The 19,490-nt window shown below is 60.8% G+C and overlaps 21 non-coding genes across 21 annotated transcripts; all 21 read right to left on the bottom strand.

The window, feature by feature from the left end:
- Positions 1 to 468: 468 nt before the first annotated feature.
- Positions 469 to 587, bottom strand: LOC127264622 (5S ribosomal RNA). The gene has a single exon (XR_007841804.1). It is a non-coding gene; the product is annotated as a 5S ribosomal RNA (ribosomal RNA).
- Positions 588 to 1,357: 770 nt separating this feature from the next.
- On the bottom strand, positions 1,358 to 1,477 carry LOC127264581 (5S ribosomal RNA). The gene has a single exon (XR_007841767.1). It is a non-coding gene; the product is annotated as a 5S ribosomal RNA (ribosomal RNA).
- A 765-nt stretch (positions 1,478 to 2,242) lies between these two features.
- Positions 2,243 to 2,361, bottom strand: LOC127264621 (5S ribosomal RNA). Its single transcript, XR_007841803.1, has one exon. It is a non-coding gene; the product is annotated as a 5S ribosomal RNA (ribosomal RNA).
- Positions 2,362 to 3,128: 767 nt separating this feature from the next.
- Positions 3,129 to 3,247, bottom strand: LOC127264620 (5S ribosomal RNA). The gene has a single exon (XR_007841802.1). It is a non-coding gene; the product is annotated as a 5S ribosomal RNA (ribosomal RNA).
- A 769-nt stretch (positions 3,248 to 4,016) lies between these two features.
- On the bottom strand, positions 4,017 to 4,135 carry LOC127264619 (5S ribosomal RNA). Its single transcript, XR_007841801.1, has one exon. It is a non-coding gene; the product is annotated as a 5S ribosomal RNA (ribosomal RNA).
- A 767-nt stretch (positions 4,136 to 4,902) lies between these two features.
- LOC127264618 (5S ribosomal RNA) lies at positions 4,903 to 5,021 on the bottom strand. Its single transcript, XR_007841800.1, has one exon. It is a non-coding gene; the product is annotated as a 5S ribosomal RNA (ribosomal RNA).
- Positions 5,022 to 5,784: 763 nt separating this feature from the next.
- On the bottom strand, positions 5,785 to 5,903 carry LOC127264617 (5S ribosomal RNA). The gene has a single exon (XR_007841799.1). It is a non-coding gene; the product is annotated as a 5S ribosomal RNA (ribosomal RNA).
- A 765-nt stretch (positions 5,904 to 6,668) lies between these two features.
- LOC127264615 (5S ribosomal RNA) lies at positions 6,669 to 6,787 on the bottom strand. Its single transcript, XR_007841797.1, has one exon. It is a non-coding gene; the product is annotated as a 5S ribosomal RNA (ribosomal RNA).
- Positions 6,788 to 8,038: 1,251 nt separating this feature from the next.
- Positions 8,039 to 8,157, bottom strand: LOC127264613 (5S ribosomal RNA). The gene has a single exon (XR_007841796.1). It is a non-coding gene; the product is annotated as a 5S ribosomal RNA (ribosomal RNA).
- A 767-nt stretch (positions 8,158 to 8,924) lies between these two features.
- LOC127264612 (5S ribosomal RNA) lies at positions 8,925 to 9,043 on the bottom strand. The gene has a single exon (XR_007841795.1). It is a non-coding gene; the product is annotated as a 5S ribosomal RNA (ribosomal RNA).
- A 773-nt stretch (positions 9,044 to 9,816) lies between these two features.
- LOC127264611 (5S ribosomal RNA) lies at positions 9,817 to 9,935 on the bottom strand. The gene has a single exon (XR_007841794.1). It is a non-coding gene; the product is annotated as a 5S ribosomal RNA (ribosomal RNA).
- A 763-nt stretch (positions 9,936 to 10,698) lies between these two features.
- Positions 10,699 to 10,817, bottom strand: LOC127264610 (5S ribosomal RNA). The gene has a single exon (XR_007841793.1). It is a non-coding gene; the product is annotated as a 5S ribosomal RNA (ribosomal RNA).
- A 761-nt stretch (positions 10,818 to 11,578) lies between these two features.
- Positions 11,579 to 11,697, bottom strand: LOC127264605 (5S ribosomal RNA). Its single transcript, XR_007841788.1, has one exon. It is a non-coding gene; the product is annotated as a 5S ribosomal RNA (ribosomal RNA).
- A 765-nt stretch (positions 11,698 to 12,462) lies between these two features.
- Positions 12,463 to 12,581, bottom strand: LOC127264593 (5S ribosomal RNA). Its single transcript, XR_007841779.1, has one exon. It is a non-coding gene; the product is annotated as a 5S ribosomal RNA (ribosomal RNA).
- Positions 12,582 to 13,342: 761 nt separating this feature from the next.
- LOC127264582 (5S ribosomal RNA) lies at positions 13,343 to 13,461 on the bottom strand. The gene has a single exon (XR_007841768.1). It is a non-coding gene; the product is annotated as a 5S ribosomal RNA (ribosomal RNA).
- A 765-nt stretch (positions 13,462 to 14,226) lies between these two features.
- On the bottom strand, positions 14,227 to 14,345 carry LOC127264570 (5S ribosomal RNA). The gene has a single exon (XR_007841757.1). It is a non-coding gene; the product is annotated as a 5S ribosomal RNA (ribosomal RNA).
- A 765-nt stretch (positions 14,346 to 15,110) lies between these two features.
- LOC127264559 (5S ribosomal RNA) lies at positions 15,111 to 15,229 on the bottom strand. Its single transcript, XR_007841746.1, has one exon. It is a non-coding gene; the product is annotated as a 5S ribosomal RNA (ribosomal RNA).
- Positions 15,230 to 15,993: 764 nt separating this feature from the next.
- Positions 15,994 to 16,112, bottom strand: LOC127264650 (5S ribosomal RNA). Its single transcript, XR_007841831.1, has one exon. It is a non-coding gene; the product is annotated as a 5S ribosomal RNA (ribosomal RNA).
- A 1,228-nt stretch (positions 16,113 to 17,340) lies between these two features.
- On the bottom strand, positions 17,341 to 17,457 carry LOC127264599 (5S ribosomal RNA). Its single transcript, XR_007841784.1, has one exon. It is a non-coding gene; the product is annotated as a 5S ribosomal RNA (ribosomal RNA).
- Positions 17,458 to 18,214: 757 nt separating this feature from the next.
- Positions 18,215 to 18,333, bottom strand: LOC127264590 (5S ribosomal RNA). The gene has a single exon (XR_007841776.1). It is a non-coding gene; the product is annotated as a 5S ribosomal RNA (ribosomal RNA).
- Positions 18,334 to 19,097: 764 nt separating this feature from the next.
- LOC127264589 (5S ribosomal RNA) lies at positions 19,098 to 19,216 on the bottom strand. Its single transcript, XR_007841775.1, has one exon. It is a non-coding gene; the product is annotated as a 5S ribosomal RNA (ribosomal RNA).
- Between the last annotated feature and the right edge of the window lie 274 nt (positions 19,217 to 19,490).

The following is a 19,490-nucleotide window of genomic DNA, read 5'->3' as shown; positions in this document are numbered from 1 at the left end:
ACACGAGGACTTCCCAGCGGTGCAACACTTACGGACGGAATTACTCTCGAACGCGCTACGTAGGACCCAGCCCCAGCACCGGTCTCGGCGTCGAGAAATCGAAAAGGAATGCCTACCCTACGGGTAAAATAGGGCCGAGAGATGGGATCCGGTGCGTTCGTGCTGGTATGATCGCACCCGCTAGGGAATGCCCGCCCAAGCTAGTTACGCCGCCTCCCACGGCCGGCGTTCCATCTCGTCTTCTTCGCGGCGGCCGACCGCCACGGCAGTACGTCAGGTTCGGCCGCGGGGGACTCTCCTTCCGTTGTCCTCACACTTACGGACGGAATTACTGCGCTACGCGGGACCCAGCCCCAGCCCGGGTCTCGGCGTCGAGAAATCAAAAGGTTATTCCTACCCTACGGGTAAAATAGGGCCGAGGCGTCTGAAAGTAAGAAACATAACGCTCAAGCCCGGGGGCAAAAAAGAGGGGTGCAACACGAGGACTTCCCAGGGGGTCACCCATCCTAGTACTACTCTCGCCCAAGCACGCTTAACTTCGGAGTTCTGATGGGATCCGGTGCGTTAGTGCTGGTATGATCGCACCCGCTAGGTAGGTAATGCGCGCCCAACCTAGTTATGGCGCCTCCCGCGGCCGGCGTTCCATCTCGCCTTCTTTGCGGCGGCCGACGCGCCACGGTAGTACCTCAGGTTCGGCCGCGGGGGACTCTCCCTCCGTTGTCCTCACACGTACGGACGGAATTACTGCGCTACGCGGGACCAGCCCCAGCCCGGGTCTCGGCGTCGAGAGAAATCAAAACGTTATAGCCTACCCGACGGGTAAAGTAGGGCCGGGGCGTCTGAAAGTAAGGACAGAACGCTCAAGCCCGGGGGCAAAAAGAGGGGTGCAAACGAGGACTTCCCAGCGGTTGCAACACTTACGGACGGAATTACTCTCGAACGCGCTACGTAGGACCCAGCCCCAGCACCGGTCTCGGCGTCGAGAAATCGAAAAGGAATGCCTACCCTACGGGTAAAATAGGGCCGAGAGATGGGATCCGGTGCGTTCGTGCTGGTATGATCGCACCCGCTAGGGAATGCCCGCCCAAGCTAGTTACGCCGCCTCCCACGGCCGGCGTTCCATCTCGTCTTCTTCGCGGCGGCCGACCGCCACGGCAGTACGTCAGGTTCGGCCGCGGGGGACTCTCCTTCCGTTGTCCTCACACTTACGGACGGAATTACTGCGCTACGCGGGACCCAGCCCCAGCCCGGGTCTCGGCGTCGAGAAATCAAAAGGTTATTCCTACCCTACGGGTAAAATAGGGCCGAGGCGTCTGAAAGTAAGAAACATAACGCTCAAGCCCGGGGGCAAAAAAGAGGGGTGCAAACACGAGGACTTCCCAGGGGGTCACCCATCCTAGTACTACTCTCGCCCAAGCACGCTTAACTTCGGAGTTCTGATGGGATCCGGTGCGTTAGTGCTGGTATGATCGCACCCGCTAGGTAATGCGCGCCCAACCTAGTTATGGCGCCTCCCGCGGCCGGCGTTCCATCTCGCCTTCTTTGCGGCGGCCGACGCGCCACGGTAGTACCTCAGGTTCGGCCGCGGGGGACTCTCCCTCCGTTGTCCTCACACGTACGGACGGAATTACTGCGCTACGCGGGACCCAGCCCCAGCCCGGGTCTCGGCGTCGAGAAATCAAAACGTTATAGCCTACCCGACGGGTAAAGTAGGGCCGGGGCGTCTGAAAGTAAGGACAGAACGCTCAAGCCCGGGGGCAAAAAGAGGGGTGCAACACGAGGACTTCCCAGCGGTGCAACACTTACGGACGGAATTACTCTCGAACGCGCTACGTAGGACCCAGCCCCAGCACCGGTCTCGGCGTCGAGAAATCGAAAAGGAATGCCTACCCTACGGGTAAAATAGGGCCGAGAGATGGGATCCGGTGCGTTCGTGCTGGTATGATCGCACCCGCTAGGGAATGCCCGCCCAAGCTAGTTACGCCGCCTCCCACGGCCGGCGTTCCATCTCGTCTTCTTCGCGGCGGCCGACCGCCACGGCAGTACGTCAGGTTCGGCCGCGGGGGACTCTCCTTCCGTTGTCCTCACACTTACGGACGGAATTACTGCGCTACGCGGGACCCAGCCCCAGCCCGGGTCTCGGCGTCGAGAAATCAAAAGGTTATTCCTACCCTACGGGTAAAATAGGGCCGAGGCGTCTGAAAGTAAGAAACATAACGCTCAAGCCCGGGGGCAAAAAAGAGGGGTGCAACACGAGGACTTCCCAGGGGGTCACCCATCCTAGTACTACTCTCGCCCAAGCACGCTTAACTTCGGAGTTCTGATGGGATCCGGTGCGTTAGTGCTGGTATGATCGCACCCGCTAGGTAATGCGCGCCAACCTAGTTATGGCGCCTCCCGCGGCCGGCGTTCCATCTCGCCTTCTTTGCGGCGGCCGACGCGCCACGGTAGTACCTCAGGTTCGGCCGCGGGGGACTCTCCCTCCGTTGTCCTCACACGTACGGACGGAATTACTGCGCTACGCGGGACCCAGCCCCAGCCCGGGTCTCGGCGTCGAGAAATCAAAACGTTATAGCCTACCCGACGGGGTAAAGTAGGGCCGGGGCGTCTGAAAGTAAGGACAGAACGCTCAAGCCCGGGGGCAAAAAGAGGGGTGCAACACGAGGACTTCCCAGCGGTGCAACACTTACGGACGGAATTACTCTCGAACGCGCTACGTAGGACCCAGCCCCAGCACCGGTCTCGGCGTCGAGAAATCGAAAAGGAATGCCTACCCTACGGGTAAAATAGGGCCGAGAGATGGGATCCGGTGCGTTCGTGCTGGTATGATCGCACCCGCTAGGGAATGCCCGCCCAAGCTAGTTACGCCGCCTCCCACGGCCGGCGTTCCATCTCGTCTTCTTCGCGGCGGCCGACCGCCACGGCAGTACGTCAGGTTCGGCCGCGGGGGACTCTCCTTCCGTTGTCCTCACACTTACGGACGGAATTACTGCGCTACGCGGGACCCAGCCCCAGCCCGGGTCTCGGCGTCGAGAAATCAAAAGGTTATTCCTACCCTACGGGTAAAATAGGGCCGAGGGTCTGAGTGAAAGTAAGAAACATAACGCTCAAGCCCGGGGGCAAAAAGAGGGGTGCAACACGAGGACTTCCCAGGGGGTCACCCATCCTAGTACTACTCTCGCCCAAGCACGCTTAACTTCGGAGTTCTGATGGGATCCGGTGCGTTAGTGCTGGTATGATCGCACCCGCTAGGTAATGCGCGCCCAACCTAGTTATGGCGCCTCCCGCGGCCGGCGTTCCATCTCGCCTTCTTTGCGGCGGCCGACGCGCCACGGTAGTACCTCAGGTTCGGCCGCGGGGGACTCTCCCTCCGTTGTCCTCACACGTACGGACGGAATTACTGCGCTACGCGGGACCCAGCCCCAGCCCGGGTCTCGGCGTCGAGAAATCAAAACGTTATAGCCTACCCGACGGGGGTAAAGTAGGGCCGGGGCGTCTGAAAGTAAGGACAGAACGCTCAAGCCCGGGGGCAAAAAGAGGGGTGCAACACGAGGACTTCCCAGCGCGGTGCAACACTTACGGACGGAATTACTCTCGAACGCGCTACGTAGGACCCAGCCCCAGCACCGGTCTCGGCGTCGAGAAATCGAAAAGGAATGCCTACCCTACGGGTAAAATAGGGCCGAGAGATGGGATCCGGTGCGTTCGTGCTGGTATGATCGCACCCGCTAGGGAATGCCCGCCCAAGCTAGTTACGCCGCCTCCCACGGCCGGCGTTCCATCTCGTCTTCTTCGCGGCGGCCGACCGCCACGGCAGTACGTCAGGTTCGGCCGCGGGGGACTCTCCTTCCGTTGTCCTCACACTTACGGACGGAATTACTGCGCTACGCGGGACCCAGCCCCAGCCCGGGTCTCGGCGTCGAGAAATCAAAAGGTTATTCCTACCCTACGGGTAAAATAGGGCCGAGGCGTCTGAAAGTAAGAAACATAACGCTCAAGCCGGGGGCGCAAAAAGAGGGGTGCAACACGAGGACTTCCCAGGGGGTCACCCATCCTAGTACTACTCTCGCCCAAGCACGCTTAACTTCGGAGTTCTGATGGGATCCGGTGCGTTAGTGCTGGTATGATCGCACCCGCTAGGTAATGCGCGCCCAACCTAGTTATGGCGCCTCCCGCGGCCGGCGTTCCATCTCGCCTTCTTTGCGGCGGCCGACGCGCCACGGTAGTACCTCAGGTTCGGCCGCGGGGGACTCTCCCTCCGTTGTCCTCACACGTACGGACGGAATTACTGCGCTACGCGGGACCCAGCCCCAGCCCGGGTCTCGGCGTCGAGAAATCAAAACGTTATAGCCTACCCGACGGGTAAAGTAGGGCCGGGGCGTCTGAAAGTAAGGACAGAACGCTCAAGCCCGGGGGCAAAAAGAGGGGTGTGCAACACGAGGACTTCCCAGCGGTGCAACACTTACGGACGGAATTACTCTCGAACGCGCTACGTAGGACCCAGCCCCAGCACCGGTCTCGGCGTCGAGAAATCGAAAAGGAATGCCTACCCTACGGGTAAAATAGGGCCGAGAGATGGGATCCGGTGCGTTCGTGCTGGTATGATCGCACCCGCTAGGGAATGCCCGCCCAAGCTAGTTACGCCGCCTCCCACGGCCGGCGTTCCATCTCGTCTTCTTCGCGGCGGCCGACCGCCACGGCAGTACGTCAGGTTCGGCCGCGGGGGACTCTCCTTCCGTTGTCCTCACACTTACGGACGGAATTACTGCGCTACGCGGGACCCAGCCCCAGCCCGGGTCTCGGCGTCGAGAAATCAAAAGGTTATTCCTACCCTACGGGTAAAATAGGGCCGAGGCGTCTGAAAGTAAGAAACATAACGCTCAAGCCCGGGGGCAAAAAAGAGGGGTGCAACACGAGGACTTCCCAGGGGGTCACCCATCCTAGTACTACTCTCGCCCAAGCACGCTTAACTTCGGAGTTCTGATGGGATCCGGTGCGTTAGTGCTGGTATGATCGCACCCGCTAGGTAATGCGCGCCCAACCTAGTTATGGCGCCTCCCGCGGCCGGCGTTCCATCTCGCCTTCTTTGCGGCGGCCGACGCGCCACGGTAGTACCTCAGGTTCGGCCGCGGGGGACTCTCCCTCCGTTGTCCTCACACGTACGGACGGAATTACTGCGCTACGCGGGACCCAGCCCCAGCCCGGGTCTCGGCGTCGAGAAATCAAAACGTTATAGCCTACCCGACGGGTAAAGTAGGGCCGGGGCGTCTGAAAGTAAGGACAGAACGCTCAAGCCCGGGGGCAAAAAGAGGGGTGCAACACGAGGACTTCCCAGCGGTGCAACACTTACGGACGGAATTACTCTCGAACGCGCTACGTAGGACCCAGCCCCAGCACCGGTCTCGGCGTCGAGAAATCGAAAAGGAATGCCTACCCTACGGGTAAAATAGGGCCGAGAGATGGGATCCGGTGCGTTCGTGCTGGTATGATCGCACCCGCTAGGGAATGCCCGCCCAAGCTAGTTACGCCGCCTCCCACGGCCGGCGTTCCATCTCGTCTTCTTCGCGGCGGCCGACCGCCACGGCAGTACGTCAGGTTCGGCCGCGGGGACTCTCCTTCCGTTGTCCTCACACTTACGGACGGAATTACTGCGCTACGCGGGACCCAGCCCCAGCCCGGGTCTCGGCGTCGAGAAATCAAAAGGTTATTCCTACCCTACGGGTAAAATAGGGCCGAGGCGTCTGAAAGTAAGAAACATAACGCTCAAGCCGGGGGCAAAAAAGAGGGGTGCAACACGAGGACTTCCCAGGGGGTCACCCATCCTAGTACTACTCTCGCCCAAGCACGCTTAACTTCGGAGTTCTGATGGGATCCGGTGCGTTAGTGCTGGTATGATCGCACCCGCTAGGTAATGCGCGCCCAACCTAGTTATGGCGCCTCCCGCGGCCGGCGTTCCATCTCGCCTTCTTTGCGGCGGCCGACGCGCCACGGTAGTACCTCAGGTTCGGCGCGGGGGACTCTCCCTCCGTTGTCCTCACACGTACGGACGGAATTACTGCGCTACGCGGGACCCAGCCCCAGCCCGGGTCTCGGCGTCGAGAAATCAAAACGTTATAGCCTACCCGACGGGTAAAGTAGGGCCGGGGCGTCTGAAAGTAAGGACAGAACGCTCAAGCCCGGGGGCAAAAAGAGGGGTGCAACACGAGGACTTCCCAGCGGTGCAACACTTACGGACGGAATTACTCTCGAACGCGCTACGTAGGACCCAGCCCCAGCACCGGTCTCGGCGTCGAGAAATCGAAAAGGAATGCCTACCCTACGGGTAAAATAGGGCCGAGAGATGGGATCCGGTGCGTTCGTGCTGGTATGATCGCACCCGCTAGGGAATGCCCGCCCAAGCTAGTTACGCCGCCTCCCACGGCCGGCGTTCCATCTCGTCTTCTTCGCGGCGGCCGACCGCCACGGCAGTACGTCAGGTTCGGCCGCGGGGGACTCTCCTTCCGTTGTCCTCACACTTACGGACGGAATTACTGCGCTACGCGGGACCCAGCCCCAGCCCGGGTCTCGGCGTCGAGAAATCAAAAGGTTATTCCTACCCTACGGGTAAAATAGGGCCGAGGCGTCTGAAAGTAAGAAAACATAACGCTCAAGCCCGGGGGCAAAAAAGAGGGGTGCAACACGAGGACTTCCCAGGGGGTCACCCATCCTAGTACTACTCTCGCCCAAGCACGCTTAACTTCGGAGTTCTGATGGGATCCGGTGCGTTAGTGCTGGTATGATCGCACCCGCTAGGTAATGCGCGCCCAACCTAGTTATGGCGCCTCCCGCGGCCGGCGTTCCATCTCGCCTTCTTTGCGGCGGCCGACGCGCCACGGTAGTACCTCAGGTTCGGCCGCGGGGGACTCTCCCTCCGTTGTCCTCACACGTACGGACGGAATTACTGCGCTACGCGGGACCCAGCCCCAGCCCGGGTCTCGGCGTCGAGAAATCAAAACGTTATAGCCTACCCGAGGGGGTAAAGTAGGGCCGGGGCGTCTGAAAGTAAGGACAGAACGCTCAAGCCCGGGGGCAAAAAGAGGGGTGCAACACGAGGACTTCCCAGCGGTGCAACACTTACGGACGGAATTACTCTCGAACGCGCTACGTAGGACCCAGCCCCAGCACCGGTCTCGGCGTCGAGAAATCGAAAAGGAATGCCTACCCTACGGGTAAAATAGGGCCGAGAGATGGGATCCGGTGCGTTCGTGCTGGTATGATCGCACCCGCTAGGGAATGCCCGCCCAAGCTAGTTACGGCCGCCTCCCACGGCCGGCGTTCCATCTCGTCTCTTCGGCGGGGCCGGACCGCCACGGCAGTACGTCAGGTTCGGGGGGGGGGGACTCTCCTTCCGTTGTCCTCACACTTACGGACGGAATTACTGCGCTACGCGGGAAAAACCAGCTCCACCCGGGTATCTGGGCGTCGGAACTCAAAAGGTTATTCCTAACTACTGGGAAATGTTTTTTAAAGGCCGGGGCGTCTGAAAGTAAGGACAGAACGCTCAAGCCCGGGGGCAAAAAGAGGGGTGCAACACGAGGACTTCCCAGCGGTTGCAACACTTACGGACGGAATTACTCTCGAACGCGCTACGTAGGACCCAGCCCCAGCACCGGTCTCGGCGTCGAGAAATCGAAAAGGAATGCCTACCCTACGGGTAAAATAGGGCCGAGAGATGGGATCCGGTGCGTTCGTGCTGGTATGATCGCACCCGCTAGGGAATGCCCGCCCAAGCTAGTTACGCCGCCTCCCACGGCCGGCGTTCCATCTCGTCTTCTTCGCGGCGGCCGACCGCCACGGCAGTACGTCAGGTTCGGCCGCGGGGGACTCTCCTTCCGTTGTCCTCACACTTACGGACGGAATTACTGCGCTACGCGGGACCCAGCCCCAGCCCGGGTCTCGGCGTCGAGAAATCAAAAGGTTATTCCTACCCTACGGGTAAAATAGGGCCGAGGCGTCTGAAAGTAAGAAACATAACGCTCAAGCCCGGGGGCAAAAAAGAGGGGTGCAACACGAGGACTTCCCAGGGGGTCACCCATCCTAGTACTACTCTCGCCCAAGCACGCTTAACTTCGGAGTTCTGATGGGATCCGGTGCGTTAGTGCTGGTATGATCGCACCCGCTAGGTAATGCGCGCCCAACCTAGTTATGGCGCCTCCCGCGGCCGGCGTTCCATCTCGCCTTCTTTGCGGCGGCCGACGCGCCACGGTAGTACCTCAGGTTCGGCCGCGGGGGACTCTCCCTCCGTTGTCCTCACACGTACGGACGGAATTACTGCGCTACGCGGGACCCAGCCCCAGCCCGGGTCTCGGCGTCGAGAAATCAAAACGTTATAGCCTACCCGACGGGTAAAGTAGGGCCGGGGCGTCTGAAAGTAAGGACAGAACGCTCAAGCCCGGGGGCAAAAAGAGGGGTGCAACACGAGGACTTCCCAGCGGTGCAACACTTACGGACGGAATTACTCTCGAACGCGCTACGTAGGACCCAGCCCCAGCACCGGTCTCGGCGTCGAGAAATCGAAAAGGAATGCCTACCCTACGGGTAAAATAGGGCCGAGAGATGGGATCCGGTGCGTTCGTGCTGGTATGATCGCACCCGCTAGGGAATGCCCGCCCAAGCTAGTTACGCCGCCTCCCACGGCCGGCGTTCCATCTCGTCTTCTTCGCGGCGGCCGACCGCCACGGCAGTACGTCAGGTTCGGCCGCGGGGGACTCTCCTTCCGTTGTCCTCACACTTACGGACGGAATTACTGCGCTACGCGGGACCCAGCCCCAGCCCGGGTCTCGGCGTCGAGAAATCAAAAGGTTATTCCTACCCTACGGGTAAAATAGGGCCGAGGCGTCTGAAAGTAAGAAACATAACGCTCAAGCCCGGGGGCAAAAAAGAGGGGGGTGCAACACGAGGACTTCCCAGGGGGTCACCCATCCTAGTACTACTCTCGCCCAAGCACGCTTAACTTCGGAGTTCTGATGGGATCCGGTGCGTTAGTGCTGGTATGATCGCACCCGCTAGGTAATGCGCGCCCAACCTAGTTATGGCGCCTCCCGCGGCCGGCGTTCCATCTCGCCTTCTTTGCGGCGGCCGACGCGCCACGGTAGTACCTCAGGTTCGGCCGCGGGGGACTCTCCCTCCGTTGTCCTCACACGTACGGACGGAATTACTGCGCTACGCGGGACCCAGCCCCAGCCGGGTCTCGGCGTCGAGAAATCAAAACGTTATAGCCTACCCGACGGGTAAAGTAGGGCCGGGGCGTCTGAAAGTAAGGACAGAACGCTCAAGCCCGGGGGCAAAAAGAGGGGTGCAACACGAGGACTTCCCAGCGGTTGCGGTTTGCAACACTTACGGACGGAATTACTCTCGAACGCGCTACGTAGGACCCAGCCCCAGCACCGGTCTCGGCGTCGAGAAATCGAAAAGGAATGCCTACCCTACGGGGTAAAATAGGGCCGAGAGATGGGATCCGGTGCGTTCGTGCTGGTATGATCGCACCCGCTAGGGAATGCCCGCCCAAGCTAGTTACGCCGCCTCCCACGGCCGGCGTTCCATCTCGTCTTCTTCGCGGCGGCCGACCGCCACGGCAGTACGTCAGGTTCGGCCGCGGGGGACTCTCCTTCCGTTGTCCTCACACTTACGGACGGAATTACTGCGCTACGCGGGACCCAGCCCCAGCCCGGGTCTCGGCGTCGAGAAATCAAAAGGTTATTCCTACCCTACGGGTAAAATAGGGCCGAGGCGTCTGAAAGTAAGAAACATAACGCTCAAGCCCGGGGGCAAAAAAGAGGGGTGCAACACGAGGACTTCCCAGGGGGTCACCCATCCTAGTACTACTCTCGCCCAAGCACGCTTAACTTCGGAGTTCTGATGGGATCCGGTGCGTTAGTGCTGGTATGATCGCACCCGCTAGGTAATGCGCGCCCAACCTAGTTATGGCGCCTCCCGCGGCCGGCGTTCCATCTCGCCTTCTTTGCGGCGGCCGACGCGCCACGGTAGTACCTCAGGTTCGGCGCGGGGGACTCTCCCTCCGTTGTCCTCACACGTACGGACGGAATTACTGCGCTACGCGGGACCCAGCCCCAGCCCGGGTCTCGGCGTCGAGAAATCAAAACGTTATAGCCTACCCGACGGGTAAAGTAGGGCCGGGGCGTCTGAAAGTAAGGACAGAACGCTCAAGCCCGGGGGCAAAAAGAGGGGTGCAACACGAGGACTTCCCAGCGGTGCAACACTTACGGACGGAATTACTCTCGAACGCGCTACGTAGGACCCAGCCCCAGCACCGGTCTCGGCGTCGAGAAATCGAAAAGGAATGCCTACCCTACGGGTAAAATAGGGCCGAGAGATGGGATCCGGTGCGTTCGTGCTGGTATGATCGCACCCGCTAGGGAATGCCCGCCCAAGCTAGTTACGCCGCCTCCCACGGCCGGCGTTCCATCTCGTCTTCTTCGCGGCGGCCGACCGCCACGGCAGTACGTCAGGTTCGGCGCGGGGGACTCTCCTTCCGTTGTCCTCACACTTACGGACGGAATTACTGCGCTACGCGGGACCCAGCCCCAGCCCGGGTCTCGGCGTCGAGAAATCAAAAGGTTATTCCTACCCTACGGGTAAAATAGGGCCGAGGCGTCTGAAAGTAAGAAACATAACGCTCAAGCCCGGGGGCAAAAAAGAGGGGTGCAACACGAGGACTTCCCAGGGGGTCACCCATCCTAGTACTACTCTCGCCCAAGCACGCTTAACTTCGGAGTTCTGATGGGATCCGGTGCGTTAGTGCTGGTATGATCGCACCCGCTAGGTAATGCGCGCCCAACCTAGTTATGGCGCCTCCCGCGGCCGGCGTTCCATCTCGCCTTCTTTGCGGCGGCCGACGCGCCACGGTAGTACCTCAGGTTCGGCCGCGGGGGACTCTCCCTCCGTTGTCCTCACACGTACGGACGGAATTACTGCGCTACGCGGGACCCAGCCCCAGCCCGGGTCTCGGCGTCGAGAAATCAAAACGTTATAGCCTACCCGACGGGTAAAGTAGGGCCGGGGCGTCTGAAAGTAAGGACAGAACGCTCAAGCCCGGGGGCAAAAAGAGGGGTGCAACACGAGGACTTCCCAGCTGCAACACTTACGGACGGAATTACTCTCGAACGCGCTACGTAGGACCCAGCCCCAGCACCGGTCTCGGCGTCGAGAAATCGAAAAGGAATGCCTACCCTACGGGTAAAATAGGGCCGAGAGATGGGATCCGGTGCGTTCGTGCTGGTATGATCGCACCCGCTAGGGAATGCCCGCCCAAGCTAGTTACGCCGCCTCCCACGGCCGGCGTTCCATCTCGTCTTCTTCGCGGCGGGCCGACCGCCACGGCAGTACGTCAGGTTCGGCCGCGGGGGACTCTCCTTCCGTTGTCCTCACACTTACGGACGGAATTACTGCGCTACGCGGGACCCAGCCCCCGGGGTCTCGGCGTCGAGAAATCAAAAGGTTATTCCTACCCTACGGGTAAAATAGGGCCGAGGCGTCTGAAAGTAAGAAACATAACGCTCAAGCCCGGGGGCAAAAAAGAGGGGTGCAACACGAGGACTTCCCAGGGGGTCACCCATCCTAGTACTACTCTCGCCCAAGCACGCTTAACTTCGGAGTTCTGATGGGATCCGGTGCGTTAGTGCTGGTATGATCGCACCCGCTAGGTAATGCGCGCCCAACCTAGTTATGGCGCCTCCCGCGGCCGGCGTTCCATCTCGCCTTCTTTGCGGCGGCCGACGCGCCACGGTAGTACCTCAGGTTCGGCCGCGGGGGACTCTCCCTCCGTTGTCCTCACACGTACGGACGGAATTACTGCGCTACGCGGGACCCAGCCCCAGCCCGGGTCTCGGCGTCGAGAAATCAAAACGTTATAGCCTACCCGACGGGTAAAGTAGGGCCGGGGCGTCTGAAAGTAAGGACAGAACGCTCAAGCCCGGGGGCAAAAAGAGGGGTGCAACACGAGGACTTCCCAGCGGTGCAACACTTACGGACGGAATTACTCTCGAACGCGCTACGTAGGACCCAGCCCCAGCACCGGTCTCGGCGTCGAGAAATCGAAAAGGAATGCCTACCCTACGGGTAAAATAGGGCCGAGAGATGGGATCCGGTGCGTTCGTGCTGGTATGATCGCACCCGCTAGGGAATGCCCGCCCAAGCTAGTTACGCCGCCTCCCACGGCCGGCGTTCCATCTCGTCTTCTTCGCGGCGGCCGACCGCCACGGCAGTACGTCAGGTTCGGCCGCGGGGGACTCTCCTTCCGTTGTCCTCACACTTACGGACGGAATTACTGCGCTACGCGGGACCCAGCCCCAGCCCGGGTCTCGGCGTCGAGAAATCAAAAGGTTATTCCTACCCTACGGGTAAAATAGGGCCGAGGCGTCTGAAAGTAAGAAACATAACGCTCAAGCCCGGGGGCAAAAAAGAGGGGTGCAACACGAGGACTTCCCAGGGGGTCACCCATCCTAGTACTACTCTCGCCCAAGCACGCTTAACTTCGGAGTTCTGATGGGATCCGGTGCGTTAGTGCTGGTATGATCGCACCCGCTAGGTAATGCGCGCCCAACCTAGTTATGGCGCCTCCCGCGGCCGGCGTTCCATCTCGCCTTCTTTGCGGCGGCCGACGCGCCACGGTAGTACCTCAGGTTCGGCCGCGGGGGACTCTCCCTCCGTTGTCCTCACACGTACGGACGGAATTACTGCGCTACGCGGGACCCAGCCCCAGCCCGGGTCTCGGCGTCGAGAAATCAAAACGTTATAGCCTACCCGACGGGTAAAGTAGGGCCGGGGCGTCTGAAAGTAAGGACAGAACGCTCAAGCCCGGGGCAAAAAGAGGGGTGCAACACGAGGACTTCCCAGCGGTGCAACACTTACGGACGGAATTACTCTCGAACGCGCTACGTAGGACCCAGCCCCAGCACCGGTCTCGGCGTCGAGAAATCGAAAAGGAATGCCTACCCTACGGGTAAAATAGGGCCGAGAGATGGGATCCGGTGCGTTCGTGCTGGTATGATCGCACCCGCTAGGGAATGCCCGCCCAAGCTAGTTACGCCGCCTCCCACGGCCGGCGTTCCATCTCGTCTTCTTCGCGGCGGCCGACCGCCACGGCAGTACGTCAGGTTCGGCCGCGGGGGACTCTCCTTCCGTTGTCCTCACACTTACGGACGGAATTACTGCGCTACGCGGGACCCAGCCCCAGCCGGGTCTCGGCGTCGAGAAATCAAAAGGTTATTCCTACCCTACGGGTAAAATAGGGCCGAGGCGTCTGAAAGAAGAACATAACGCTCAAGCCCGGGGGCAAAAAAGAGGGGTGCAACACGAGGACTTCCCAGGGGGTCACCCATCCTAGTACTACTCTCGCCCAAGCACGCTTAACTTCGGAGTTCTGATGGGATCCGGTGCGTTAGTGCTGGTATGATCGCACCCGCTAGGTAATGCGCGCCCAACCTAGTTATGGCGCCTCCCGCGGCCGGCGTTCCATCTCGCTTCTTTGCGGCGGCCGACGCGCCACGGTAGTACCTCAGGTTCGGCCGCGGGGGACTCTCCCTCCGTTGTCCTCACACGTACGGACGGAATTACTGCGCTACGCGGGACCCAGCCCCAGCCCGGGTCTCGGCGTCGAGAAATCAAAACGTTATAGCCTACCCGACGGGGTAAAGTAGGGCCGGGGCGTCTGAAAGTAAGGACAGAACGCTCAAGCCCGGGGGCAAAAAGAGGGGTGCAACACGAGGACTTCCCAGCGGTGCAACACTTACGGACGGAATTACTCTCGAACGCGCTACGTAGGACCCAGCCCCAGCACCGGTCTCGGCGTCGAGAAATCGAAAAGGAATGCCTACCCTACGGGTAAAATAGGGCCGAGAGATGGGATCCGGTGCGTTCGTGCTGGTATGATCGCACCCGCTAGGGAATGCCCGCCCAAGCTAGTTACGCCGCCTCCCACGGCCGGCGTTCCATCTCGTCTTCTTCGCGGCGGCCGACCGCCACGGCAGTACGTCAGGTTCGGCCGCGGGGGACTCTCCTTCCGTTGTCCTCACACTTACGGACGGAATTACTGCGCTACGCGGGACCCAGCCCCAGCCCGGGTCTCGGCGTCGAGAAATCAAAAGGTTATTCCTACCCTAGGGGTAAAATAGGGCCGAGGCGTCTGAAAGTAAGAAACATAACGCTCAAGCCCGGGGGCAAAAAAGAGGGGTGCAACACGAGGACTTCCCAGGGGGTCACCCATCCTAGTACTACTCTCGCCCAAGCACGCTTAACTTCGGAGTTCTGATGGGATCCGGTGCGTTAGTGCTGGTATGATCGCACCCGCTAGGTAATGCGCGCCCAACCTAGTTATGGCGCCTCCCGCGGCCGGCGTTCCATCTCGCCTTCTTTGCGGCGGCCGACGCGCCACGGTAGTACCTCAGGTTCGGCCGGGGGACTCTCCCTCCGTTGTCCTCACACGTACGGACGGAATTACTGCGCTACGCGGGACCCAGCCCCAGCCGGGTCTCGGCGTCGAGAAATCAAAACGTTATAGCCTACCCGACGGGTAAAGTAGGGCCGGGGCGTCTGAAAGTAAGGACAGAACGCTCAAGCCCGGGGGCAAAAAGAGGGGTGCAACACGAGGACTTCCCAGCGGGGTGCAACACTTACGGACGGAATTACTCTCGAACGCGCTACGTAGGACCCAGCCCCAGCACCGGTCTCGGCGTCGAGAAATCGAAAAGGAATGCCTACCCTACGGGTAAAATAGGGCCGAGAGATGGGATCCGGTGCGTTCGTGTGCTGGTATGATCGCACCCGCTAGGGAATGCCCGCCCAAGCTAGTTACGCCGCCTCCCACGGCCGGCGTTCCATCTCGTCTTCTTCGCGGCGGCCGACCGCCACGGCAGTACGTCAGGTTCGGCCGCGGGGGACTCTCCTTCCGTTGTCCTCACACTTACGGACGGAATTACTGCGCTACGCGGGACCCAGCCCCAGCCCGGGTCTCGGCGTCGAGAAATCAAAAGGTTATTCCTACCCTACGGGTAAAATAGGGCCGAGGCGTCTGAAAGTAAGAACATAACGCTCAAGCCCGGGGGCAAAAAAGAGGGGTGCAACACGAGGACTTCCCAGGGGGTCACCCATCCTAGTACTACTCTCGCCCAAGCACGCTTAACTTCGGAGTTCTGATGGGATCCGGTGCGTTAGTGCTGGTATGATCGCACCCGCTAGGTAATGCGCGCCCAACCTAGTTATGGCGCCTCCCGCGGCCGGCGTTCCATCTCGCCTTCTTTGCGGCGGCCGACGCGCCACGGTAGTACCTCAGGTTCGGCCGCGGGGGACTCTCCCTCCGTTGTCCTCACACGTACGGACGGAATTACTGCGCTACGCGGGACCCAGCCCCAGCCCGGGTCTCGGCGTCGAGAAATCAAAACGTTATAGCCTACCCGACGGGTAAAGTAGGGCCGGGGCGTCTGAAAGTAAGGACAGAACGCTCAAGCCCGGGGGCAAAAAGAGGGGTGCAACACGAGGACTTCCCAGCGGTGCAACACTTACGGACGGAATTACTCTCGAACGCGCTACGTAGGACCCAGCCCCAGCACCGGTCTCGGCGTCGAGAAATCGAAAAGGAATGCCTACCCTACGGGTAAAATAGGGCCGAGAGATGGGATCCGGTGCGTTCGTGCTGGTATGATCGCACCCGCTAGGGAATGCCCGCCCAAGCTAGTTACGCCGCCTCCCACGGCCGGCGTTCCATCTCGTCTTCTTCGCGGCGGCCGACCGCCACGGCAGTACGTCAGGTTCGGCCGCGGGGGACTCTCCTTCCGTTGTCCTCACACTTACGGACGGAATTACTGCGCTACGCGGGACCCAGCCCCAGCCCGGGTCTCGGCGTCGAGAAATCAAAAGGTTATTCCTACCCTACGGGTAAAATAGGGCCGAGGCGTCTGAAAGTAAGAACATAACGCTCAAGCCCGGGGGCAAAAAAGAGGGGTGCAACACGAGGACTTCCCAGGGGGTCACCCATCCTAGTACTACTCTCGCCCAAGCACGCTTAACTTCGGAGTTCTGATGGGATCCGGTGCGTTAGTGCTGGTATGATCGCACCCGCTAGGTAATGCGCGCCCAACCTAGTTATGGCGCCTCCCGCGGCCGGCGTTCCATCTCGCCTTCTTTGCGGCGGCCGACGCGCCACGGTAGTACCTCAGGTTCGGCCGCGGGGGACTCTCCCTCCGTTGTCCTCACACGTACGGACGGAATTACTGCGCTACGCGGGACCCAGCCCCAGCCCGGGTCTCGGCGTCGAGAAATCAAAACGTTATAGCCTACCCGACGGGTAAAGTAGGGCCGGGGCGTCTGAAAGTAAGGACAGAACGCTCAAGCCCGGGGGCAAAAAGAGGGGTGCAACACGGACTTCCCAGCGGTGCAACACTTACGGACGGAATTACTCTCGAACGCGCTACGTAGGACCAGCCCCAGCACCGGTCTCGGCGTCGAGAAATCGAAAAGGAATGCCTACCCTACGGGTAAAATAGGGCCGAGAGATGGGATCCGGTGCGTTAGTGCTGGTATGATCGCACCCGCTAGGTAATGCGCGCCCAACCTAGTTATGGCGCCTCCCGCGGCCGGCGTTCCATCTCGCCTTCTTTGCGGCGGCCGACGCGCCACGGTAGTACCTCAGTTTCGGCCGCGGGGGACTCTCCCTCCGTTGTCCTCACACGTACGGACGGAATTACTGCGCTACGCGGACCCAGCCCCAGCCCGGGTCTCGGCGTCGAGAAATCAAACGTTATAGCCTATACCCGACGGTAAGTAGGGCCGGGCGTCTGAAAGTAAGGACAGAACGCTCAAGCCCCGGGGCAAAAAGAGGGGTGCAACACGAGGACTTCCCAGCGGTGCAACACTTACGACGGAATTACTCTCGAACGCGCTACGTAGGACCCAGCCCAGCACCGGTCTCGGCGTCGAGAAATCGAAAAGAATGCCTACCCTACGGTAAAATAGGGCCGAGAGATGGGATCCGGTGCGTTCGTGCTGGTATGATCGCACCCGCTAGGGAATGCCCGCCCAAGCTAGTTACCCGCCTCCCACGGCCGGCGTTCCCATCTCGTCTTCTTCGCGCGGCGGCCGACCGCACGGCAGTACGTCAGTTCGGCCGCGGGGGACTCTCCTTCCGTTGTCCTCACACTTACGGACGGAATTACTGCGCTACGCGGGACCCAGCCCCAGCCCGGGTCTCGGCGTCGAGAAATCAAAAGGTTATTCCTACCCTACGGGTAAAATAGGGCCGAGGCGTCTGAAAGTAAGACATAACGCTCAAGCCCGGGGCAAAAAAGAGGGGTGCAACACGAGGACTTCCCAGGGGTCACCCATCCTAGTACTACTCTCGCCAAGCACGCTTAACTTCGGAGTTCTGATGGGATCCGGTGCGTTAGTGCTGGTATGATCGCACCCCGCTAGGTAATGCGCGCCCAACCTAGTTATGGCGCCTCCCGCGGCCGCGTTCCATCTCGCCTTCTTTGCGGCGGCCGACGCGCCACGGTAGTACCTCAGGTTCGGCCGCGGGGACTCTCCCTCCGTTGTCCTCACACGTACGGACGGAATTACTGCGCTACGCGGGACCCAGCCCCAGCCCGGGTCTCGGCGTCGAGAAATCAAAACGTTATAGCCTACCCGACGGGTAAAGTAGGGCCGGGGCGTCTGAAAGTAAGGACAGAACGCTCAAGCCCGGGGCAAAAAGAGGGGTGCAACACGAGGACTTCCCAGCGGTGCAACACTTACGGACGGAATTACTCTCGAACGCGCTACGTAGGACCCAGCCCCAGCACCGGTCTCGCGTCGAGAAATCGAAAAGAATGCCTACCCTACGGGTAAATAGGGCCGAGAGATGGGATCCGGTGCGTTCGTGCTGTATGATCGCACCCGCTAGGGAATGCCCGCCCAAGCTAGTTACGCCGCCTCCCACGGCCGGCGTTCCATCTCGTCTTCTTCGCGGCGGCCGACCGCCACGGCAGTACGTCAGGTTCGGCCGCGGGGGACTCTCCTTCCGTTGTCCTCACACTTACGGACGGAATTACTGCGCTACGCGGGACCCAGCCCCAGCCCGGGTCTCGGCGTCGAGAAATCAAAAGGTTATTCCTACCCTACGGGTAAAATAGGGCCGAGGCGTCTGAAAGTAAGAAACATAACGCTCAAGCCCGGGGCAAAAAGAGGGGTGCAACACGAGGACTTCCCAGGGGGTCACCCATCCTAGTACTACTCTCGACCAAGCACGCTTAACTTCGGAGTTCTGATGGGATCCGGTGCGTTAGTGCTGGTATGATCGCACCCGCTAGGTAATGCGCGCCCAACCTAGTTATGGCGCCTCCCGCGGCCGGCGTTCCATCTCGCCTTCTTTGCGGCGGCCGACGCGCCACGGTAGTACCTCAGGTTCGGCCGCGGGGGACTCTCCCTCCGTTGTCCTCACACGTACGGACGGAATTACTGCGCTACGCGGGACCCAGCCCCAGCCCGGGTCTCGGCGTCGAGAAATCAAAACGTTATAGCCTACCCGACGGGTAAAGTAGGGCCGGGCGTCTGAAAGTAAGGACAGAACGCTCAAGCCCGGGGGCAAAAAGAGGGGTGCAACACGAGGACTTCCCAGCGTTGCAACACTTACGGACGGAATTACTCTCGAACGCGCTACGTAGGACCCAGCCCCAGCACCGGTCTCGGCGTCGAGAAATCGAAAAGGAATGCCTACCCTACGGGTAAAATAGGGCCGAGAGATGGGATCCGGTGCGTTCGTGCTGGTATGATCGCACCCGCTAGGGAATGCCCGCCCAAGCTAGTTACGCCGCCTCCCACGGCCGGCGTTCCATCTCGTCTTCTTCGCGGCGGCCGACCGCCACGGCAGTACGTCAGGTTCGGCCGCGGGGGACTCTCCTTCCGTTGTCCTCACACTTACGGACGGAATTACTGCGCTACGCGGGACCCAGCCCCAGCCCGGGTCTCGGCGTCGAGAAATCAAAAGGTTATTCCTACCCTACGGGTAAAATAGGGCCGAGGCGTCTGAAAGTAAGAAACATAACGCTCAAGCCCGGGGGCAAAAAAGAGGGGTGCAACACGAGGACTTCCCAGGGGGTCACCCATCCTAGTACTACTCTCGACCAAGCACGCTTAACTTCGGAGTTCTGATGGGATCCGGTGCGTTAGTGCTGGTATGATCGCACCCGCTCGGTAATGCGCGCCCAACCTAGTTATGGCGCCTCCCGCGGCCGGCGTTCCATCTCGCCTTCTTTGCGGCGGCCGACGCGCCACGGTAGTACCTCAGGTTCGGCCGCGGGGGACTCTCCCTCCGTTGTCCTCACACGTACGGACGGAATTACTGCGCTACGCGGGACCCAGCCCCAGCCCGGGTCTCGGCGTCGAGAAATCAAAACGTTATAGCCTACCCGACGGGTAAAGTAGGGCCGGGGCGTCTGAAAGTAAGGACAGAACGCTCAAGC

This window comes from Andrographis paniculata, unplaced genomic scaffold, assembly GCF_009805555.1.
Source record: "Andrographis paniculata isolate CXL003 unplaced genomic scaffold, ASM980555v1 Contig70END, whole genome shotgun sequence".
Classification (NCBI taxonomy): Eukaryota; Viridiplantae; Streptophyta; class Magnoliopsida; order Lamiales; family Acanthaceae; genus Andrographis; species Andrographis paniculata.
Note: the sequence above shows the minus strand (reverse complement) of the source record. Positions and strands in the feature narration are given on the sequence as shown.